This window comes from Nylanderia fulva, unplaced genomic scaffold (assembly GCF_048542155.1).
Source record: "Nylanderia fulva isolate GAGA-0341 unplaced genomic scaffold, ASM4854215v1 Scaffold591, whole genome shotgun sequence".
NCBI lineage: Eukaryota > Metazoa > Arthropoda > Insecta > Hymenoptera > Formicidae > Nylanderia > Nylanderia fulva.
The window spans coordinates 17,124-24,623 of record NW_028190689.1 but is presented as its reverse complement, the minus strand read 5'-3'; the positions used below and the strand labels follow the sequence as shown (position 1 = coordinate 24,623).

The following is a 7,500-nucleotide window of genomic DNA, read 5'->3' as shown; positions in this document are numbered from 1 at the left end:
AAGTCCCAATGACTCGCGTACATGTTAGACTCCTTGGTCCGTGTTTCAAGACGGGTCCTAAGAGTACCCAAAGCAGTAGCGTCGCCGACCGGTATCGGTCTCCCGCGAGACCGCGGGAGACGTTCGCAGGCCTGTCGAAGGTGTACCGTACTGTAACCAACAGCGGGCCAGGACCGGGGACGGCGCGAAGTCCGTAACCTCCGAGTACCGTGGCGCGCGCTTGCGACGGTCTCGACGCACCGTGAATAGTGCGGCCTGATACCTTGCGCGTACCGCCGAGCAGCCGGCCGGGCGACCGAGGGTTTGTCGCGTGCCGTTTTACCGGCGACGCGACAAGACACCGCACCCGGGCCGTAGACCGACACCCAGCGGGTCGCGACGTTCTACTTGGGGAGAAGTGCACGACGACGAGCGCCGGACATCGGCGCACGGTAGCGTGCCCGCGCGCGAGCCGCAAGGACTCCGCGGGACATCGCCGACCGACGCGAAGCCAGCGCCGCTGACGATGAATCTCCCCGTTCGATCTTTTGGGTTTCTTAGGTTTACCCCTGAACGGTTTCACGTACTCTTGAACTCTCTCTTCAAAGTTCTTTTCAACTTTCCCTCACGGTACTTGTTCGCTATCGGTCTCGTGGTCGTATTTAGCCTTAGATGGAGTTTACCACCCACTTAGAGCTGCACTCTCAAGCAACCCGACTCTAAGGAGAGATCCTCCCGAGGCGCGCACCGGTCGCTACGGGCCTGGCACCCTCTACGGGTAAGTGGCCCCATTCAAGATGGACTTGGACGCGACGCGGCACCTCGGGATAAGCGGATCCTCCCAAACACCACATTTCCCTGCGGCGGAACCGCGGGATTCGGTGCTGGGCTCTTTCCTGTTCGCTCGCCGCTACTAAGGAAATCCTGGTTAGTTTCTTTTCCTCCGCTTAATAATATGCTTAAATTCAGCGGGTAATCTCGCCTGCTCTGAGGGTCGTCGCATAGTGAGTTTTCGTAGCCGTTTGCCTCCTCCAGCGTTCGTTCATCGTCGTCTCTCCTCTATAATATATATTATAAGAGGGAGAGAGAGAGAGCGTCGAACGAGAGAGCAGCAGCGGCAGCACACGAAATACGCGAGAAGGCAAATCGCCGGGGCGCTAACCGCACACACACTCGTTGGTGGTAATGGAGACGATATATCGCGGGGTTCGAGATTCTCGGCTCTCCCTTCTCTTTTATATACGAAATTCGGGCGGAATCGATTCGACGAGTACACGACGCGGCGCGCCGGTCCCCTTTTTCGCTTTACGAAAATTTCGTTGACTCGGACACGCGGTCGGCTCGCGATTCAAAACCCTTCTCCGTAAAGAGGTAAAGGATTACGAATGCTCTCTCCGCCGGACGACGACGCGCCGTATATTTCTCCGTAATACCGTTATGTGTGCGGGCAAGGGCGCCTCGGCATAAGACGCGCGAGCGCTATCGCACCGAGAGACGCGGCACAGAGTGCGAGAGCAGTCCGTCAGTCTGTGTGATGTACGGAGAGGAGAGACGGTGAGACAAGCGCTACCTACTTTCGGGAGACAACGACGCACGCGCCGCTCTAGGGAAAGCGGTGCCATTCACCGTCCTGACCCTTTTTTTGGCCGTTTGTTGCTCCCTTCGCGCGCGCTCTTACTCTCATCCCATTTCTCCTCGGCTCTCGCGTACACACACGACTTGGATACACAAACACGCTCCCCCTCTTAATTCGCGCAGCATTCTCTGGGCGCGCGTTCGCCAACGTTTTACACGCTTGTGCGCTTCTCCTCCTCATTATTATTATTATTTCGGTGTGTCATTTCAGACGACGCCAGGATTTGCACCGCGGCCGGTCGGCGCGGCACAGACACCTCGGGCGAACGTCCAACGATCGCTCGTACGCCCATTGTAAGCGTTTGCACAGGGCACAGGCGACGCGCGCGCCATTCTCTGGCTCGCCCGCGTCGTGGCCGTGCGCGCTTTTCGGGCGCAAGCAGTTTAGGGGTACTAATACGACCCTCAGCCAGGCGTGGTCCGGGAATTGTATCCGTGGACCGCAATGTGCGTTCGAAATGTCGATGTTCATGTGTCCTGCAGTTCACAAGTTGACGCGCAATTAGCTGCGTTTCTTCATCGACCCACGAGCCAAGTGATCCACCGTTCAGGGTAATCGTTCGAAATTTTTGCGTTCGCGAAGAAACGCGCTTCTCGTTCAACCATCGTGGTCTCTTTCTCTCGGACAGAGAGAGAGAAGAGAATAATCGTGGTGGCTCTTCGATCAGCCTGTCCGCGCGCGTCCGAGGACGCGCGCGGACCGCCGCCTCCCGCCAGGGAAGGCTATGGCACAAAGATAGAGTTGTGTGTTTCTCGTTCGGAGCGTCTCTCCCGCAACGGGAGAGCCGGGGCGGAAGCTCTTTGAAGAAACCGTCGGACCGACACAGTTGACAGATTGGTCGAGATATCATCGATCCCTTCTCTGTATATATATATATTATAATAATATATGGGGGTCCTCTCGCTCGGCACTCGCGGTCGCACACCGTGTGTTCTCGGAACGCTGACCGCTGCCCCGCGACAACGGGGAGGGCGCGCGTCGACGAACGTCGGGGTGCTGCAACACACGCGTGGCGCGGGCATAGGTACCACGGTTCGCGCTAAAAGCCCAAGCCGAAGCGGACGCTATCGTGTGTGTATGGCCGGAGAATCTTAGGGTAGCCCGATAGCCACAAACGAAGGAGATGGCAGGGATCGTAGGAGGCTTCCCGCCGTCCTTCCCTGCCGAGAAGCAGCACACTCCCTCCGAAATCGTCGCGAACCACCGGCCGGGCGCGCTGCTATGCGAATTGCCGCTACTTTCGGTCAGAGAGGCGCGACGGGCGTCGTCGTTATATTTTCAAAAAAACACAACAAACAAATTCCGGGTCAAATCCGTTAGTTTCTTTTCTCTGAGAGCGCCTTTCAGGAGCGGTCCATTCAGTCGCCGATGCTGCGACGCGCGCGTCTCTCCCACAAAAGAGAGGACTCTCGACGCAGAGCAGCGACCTCCGGAACGTAATGATCCTTCCGCAGGTTCACCTACGGGAACCTTGTACGACTGTTAATTCCTCTAAGATCAAGTTTGTCATATCCCGGCAACAATCGGCAATGCCGAGACATGCCGCGCACCAGTCCGAAGACCTCACTAAATCATTCAATCGGTAGTAGCGACGGGCGGTGTGTACAAAGGGCAGGGACGTAATCAACGCGAGCTATGACTCGCGCTTACTGGGAATTCCTCGTTCATGGGGAACAATTGCAAGCCCCAATCCCTAGCACGAAGGAGGTTCAGCGGGTTTACCCGGGCCTTCGGCCAGGGAACACACGCTGATTCCTTCCGTGTACGCGCGCGTGCGGCCCAGAACATCTAAGGGCCATCCACAGACCTGTTATTGCTCAATCTCGTGCGGCTAGAAGCCGCCTGCCATCTAAGAAGATTTGTTTGTACGTTGGTAGTAAAAACCCGCCAGCCGAAGCCGGGGGCCTTCGCGAGACCATAAGGTACGCCTATTTAGCAGGCTAGAGTCTCGTTCGTTTCGGAATTAACCAGACAATCGCCTCCACCAACTAAGAACCGGCCATTGCACCACCCCACCACCCACCGAATCAAGAAAGAGCTATCAATCTGTCAATCCTTCCGGTGTCTGGGCCTGGTGAGGTTTCCCGTGTTGAGTCAATTAAGCCGCAGGCTCCACTCCTGGTGGTGCCCTTCCGTCAATTCCTTTAAGTTTCAGCTTTGCAACCATACTTCCCCCGGAACCCAAAAGCTTTGGTTTCCCGGAAGCTGCCCGCCGAGTCATCGGAGGAACTTCGGCGGATCGCTATGCTGGCATCGTTTATGGTTAGAACTAGGGCGGTATCTGATCGCCTTCGAACCTCTAACTTTCGTTCTTGATTAATGAAAACATTTTTGGCAAATGCTTTCGCTTCTGTCCGTCTTGCGACGATCCAAGAATTTCACCTCTAACGTCGCAATACGAATGCCCCCATCTGTCCCCTATTAATCATTACCTCGGGGTTCCGAAAACCAACAAAATAGAACCGAGGTCCTATTCCATTATTCCATGCACGCAGTATTCAGGCGAAGGTAGAGCCTGCTTTAAGCACTCTAATTTGTTCAAAGGTAAACGTTACCGGCCCGACTCGACACTCACGTAAAGAGCACCGCGACGGTGATATTAGTTGGGCGCCGCCCCTCGCGAGGCTAAGCCCACCGGTAGGACGTCTCCCACATCACGCCAGTTAAACACCGCGAGCGGTGAACCGACGGTGTGCGACACAGATTCAACTACGAGGCTTTTTAACCGCAACAACTTTAATATACGCATATTGGAGCTGGAATTACCGCGGCTGCTGGCACCAGACTTGCCCTCCAATGATCCCTCCAGTTAAAGGATTTAAAGTGTACTCATTCCGGATTACGGGGCCTCGGATGAGTCCCGTATCGTTATTTTCGTCACTACCTCTCCCCGTGCGGGAGTGGGTAATTTGCGCGCCTGCTGCCTTTCCTTGAGATGTGTAGCCGTTTCTCAGGCTCCCTCTCCGGAATCGAACCCTGATTCCCCGTTACCCGTTACAAACCATGGTAGGCTAGGCGCAGAACCTACCATCGACAGTTGATAAGGCAGACATTTTGAAGATGCGTCGCCGGTGCTAGGACCGTGCGATCAGCACAAAGTATTCAGAGTCACCAAATAAACGGTGACGAACGGCGAGCCGCCCGCCACCGATTGGTTTTGATCTAATAAAAGCGTCCCTTCCATCACTGGTCGGGACTATGTTTTGCATGTATTAGCTCTAGAATTACCACAGTTATCCAAGTAAATGTGGGTACAATCTAATGAACCATAACTGATTTAATGAGCCATTCGCGGTTTCACCTTAATTCGGCATGCACTGAGACATGCATGGCTTAATCTTTGAGACAAGCATATGACTACTGGCAGGATCAACCAGGGAGCTTCGTGTTCGGTTACTCGCAAGGGAGTAACTCGCGAGCGAGCACGAAGACTCGTCGCTAGCTCTTTTTCGCGCGCGCGCGCGTTCGATGCCGAAACACCGACGCGCGCGCGACACGCTTCGTTATGTGCCTGCCATTTTTATTTGCCGCCGGTCTTGCTCAGCCGGTCGGCGACACTCTGCTGTGTTTAACGCTATTATGTAAAGCGTACGAGAGAACGACGGAGGCGAGAGTAAACCCCCGACGCCGCCGCCTCTCCTCTTCTCCTCCTCCTCCTCTCCGTTCAAAAATCCACAAGATCAAATACTCGTGTTCTTATTCTCCCAAATGTTATGATGCGCGGTCTCGAGAGACCGCGCGATTCACCCTGACGCTAGATCGACGATGGCGATGCTTAGACGTCGAGGACTGTTCTGTCTGGTTCGTACGCGTTTAACCGCACACGACCAGCAATAAGATTTCGCTACGGCGTACAAAGCGAGCGGGAAGAAGCAACTCTTCCCGCAAACTCGTATCCGTGGAGTAGATGCTCGGTAAGCGCGACGATTCCGCTGCTGCGTACGAAACGAGAGGGAACCGCGCGGCCAACACACTAGAGGCGTGCGCGCCACATAAGAGCCATTCGGTCTTGCGACACCGACTCGTGGCAATGCTGTGCTCGTAATAAATAAGTGTGCGTTAATTTTGCGCGCGTTCGGCGACGAACGAGAAGAGCCGCACCGTAATCCCCGGCGAAGAGGAATACGAGACGACGCGAGAGTCGAACGTACGTTCTCGCGAGACACGCAACCTCCAAGCATGAGAAGACTTGGCGGCGGCGCGTTCTGCGACGATCGTATATTATTTTATATATTCGTGGTTTCCAAAATCAAACATTTTATATAAATGTTCTCTCTCCGTGTCAGAGTCGCGACTTGACAAAATCCGTTCTCGACCCGTTCGGGCGATTCTTCGTTTGTCAACGTCGAGAGCGCGACACGTACAATATTAATCTCTCCTACCTCTTATAGTACCCAACCGACCGGCCAAGCGGTCGGCGACGGTACGGAGAGCGGTCGAAACACGCCTGAGTGGCGAGAGACTCGAGAAAGTACGTTTACGACTCGTCCGGACTCGCTCGACTCGTTCGACACGCGCCGAGCGCGACGTATCTCTTATAGTACCCAACCGGCCGGCCAGGCGGTCGGCGACGCACGGTCCTACGCACGGCCGTATGCGAGCGCGAGCGCCGAAAGGCGCGTTCAATCGAGACATTGTCGCGGAGAGCGAACGATCGAAAAGTCCTATTGTACGATAAAATATTATCACGATAGCCGTATGGCGAATGTCAAACAACGATAATTAGCATTAATTAAGAAGGAAACAAACGAAATGCCGGGACAATAAGGTATAAGCACCGACGGTACCTCCGGGCCGGGCGGCACCTCCGGGCCGGGCGGCACCTCCGGGTCGGGCGGCACCTCCGGGCCGGGCGACACCTCCGGGAAACAGGGCCGACCAGCGGCACCTCCGGGCCGGGCGGCACCTCCGGACCGGACGGCACCTCCGGCCGGGCGGCACCTCCGGGCCGGGCGGCACCTCCGGACCGGACGGCACCTCCGGGACGGGCGACACCTCCGGGAACCACGGCCGGGCGACACCTCCGGGAACATCGGCCGACCGGCGGCACCTCCGGACCGGGCGACACCTCCGGCAACCACGGCCGACCGGCGACACCTCCGGGACGGGCGGCACCTCCGGACGACCGAATGAACTCTCGTAGTCAGACGACCGCCGGCGGTACCTCCGGAACACTTAACGACAATTTACGGCGCCGCAACGAGGAGAGCTACGTAAAAACGTTTCGGACGAAAGTTACTTACTATTCGGCGCTCGCTCGACATAAGGGCGCTGTCCGATTACTAACTCGAAAAGTGTCTCTCAAACCCACGTGTCGGAGACATATATTTCGAATTATTACGGATGATACGCAACACGCAAGCTGCGGTGACCGCGATTACGGTACGGAACACTCGCCCGATGCGAAATCGCGCGCGCGGCAATCGAGACGGCTCGTTACGGGCGTGATTATACGTGCGGCACCACATAACGGCCGTCGTCAACTTAGGTGACGGACGGCACCTCCGTCCGGGACGGGCGACACCTCCGGAAACCACGGCCTACCGGCGACACCTCCGGGCGGGCGACACCTCCGGGAACCACGGCCGACCGGCGTCACCTCCGGGCCGGGCGACACCTCCGGGTCGGGCGGCACCTCCGGGCCGGGCGACACCTCCGGGAAACAAGGCCGACCAGCGGCACCCTCCGGGCCGGGCGGCACCTCCGGGCCGGGCGGCACCTCCGGGCCGGGCGGCACCTCCGGACCGGACGGCACCTCCGGGACGGGCGACACCTCCGGGAACCACGGCCGACCGGCGACACCTCCGGGCCGGGCGACACCTCCGGGAACATCGGCCGACCGGCGGCACCTCCGGACCGGGCGACACCTCCGGCAACCACGGCCG

At 57.3% G+C, this 7,500-nt stretch overlaps 1 non-coding gene and 2 pseudogenes across 1 annotated transcript; all 3 read right to left on the bottom strand.

Moving 5' to 3' along the window:
• The window catches only part of LOC146720892 (large subunit ribosomal RNA), a 4,834-nt pseudogene extending 3,859 nt beyond the window's left edge, over positions 1 to 975 (bottom strand).
• Positions 976 to 2,013: 1,038 nt separating this feature from the next.
• On the bottom strand, positions 2,014 to 2,169 carry LOC146720891 (5.8S ribosomal RNA). The gene has a single exon (XR_014925879.1). It is a non-coding gene; the product is annotated as a 5.8S ribosomal RNA (ribosomal RNA).
• Positions 2,170 to 3,052: 883 nt separating this feature from the next.
• LOC146720890 (small subunit ribosomal RNA) lies at positions 3,053 to 4,995 on the bottom strand (annotated as a pseudogene).
• Between the last annotated feature and the right edge of the window lie 2,505 nt (positions 4,996 to 7,500).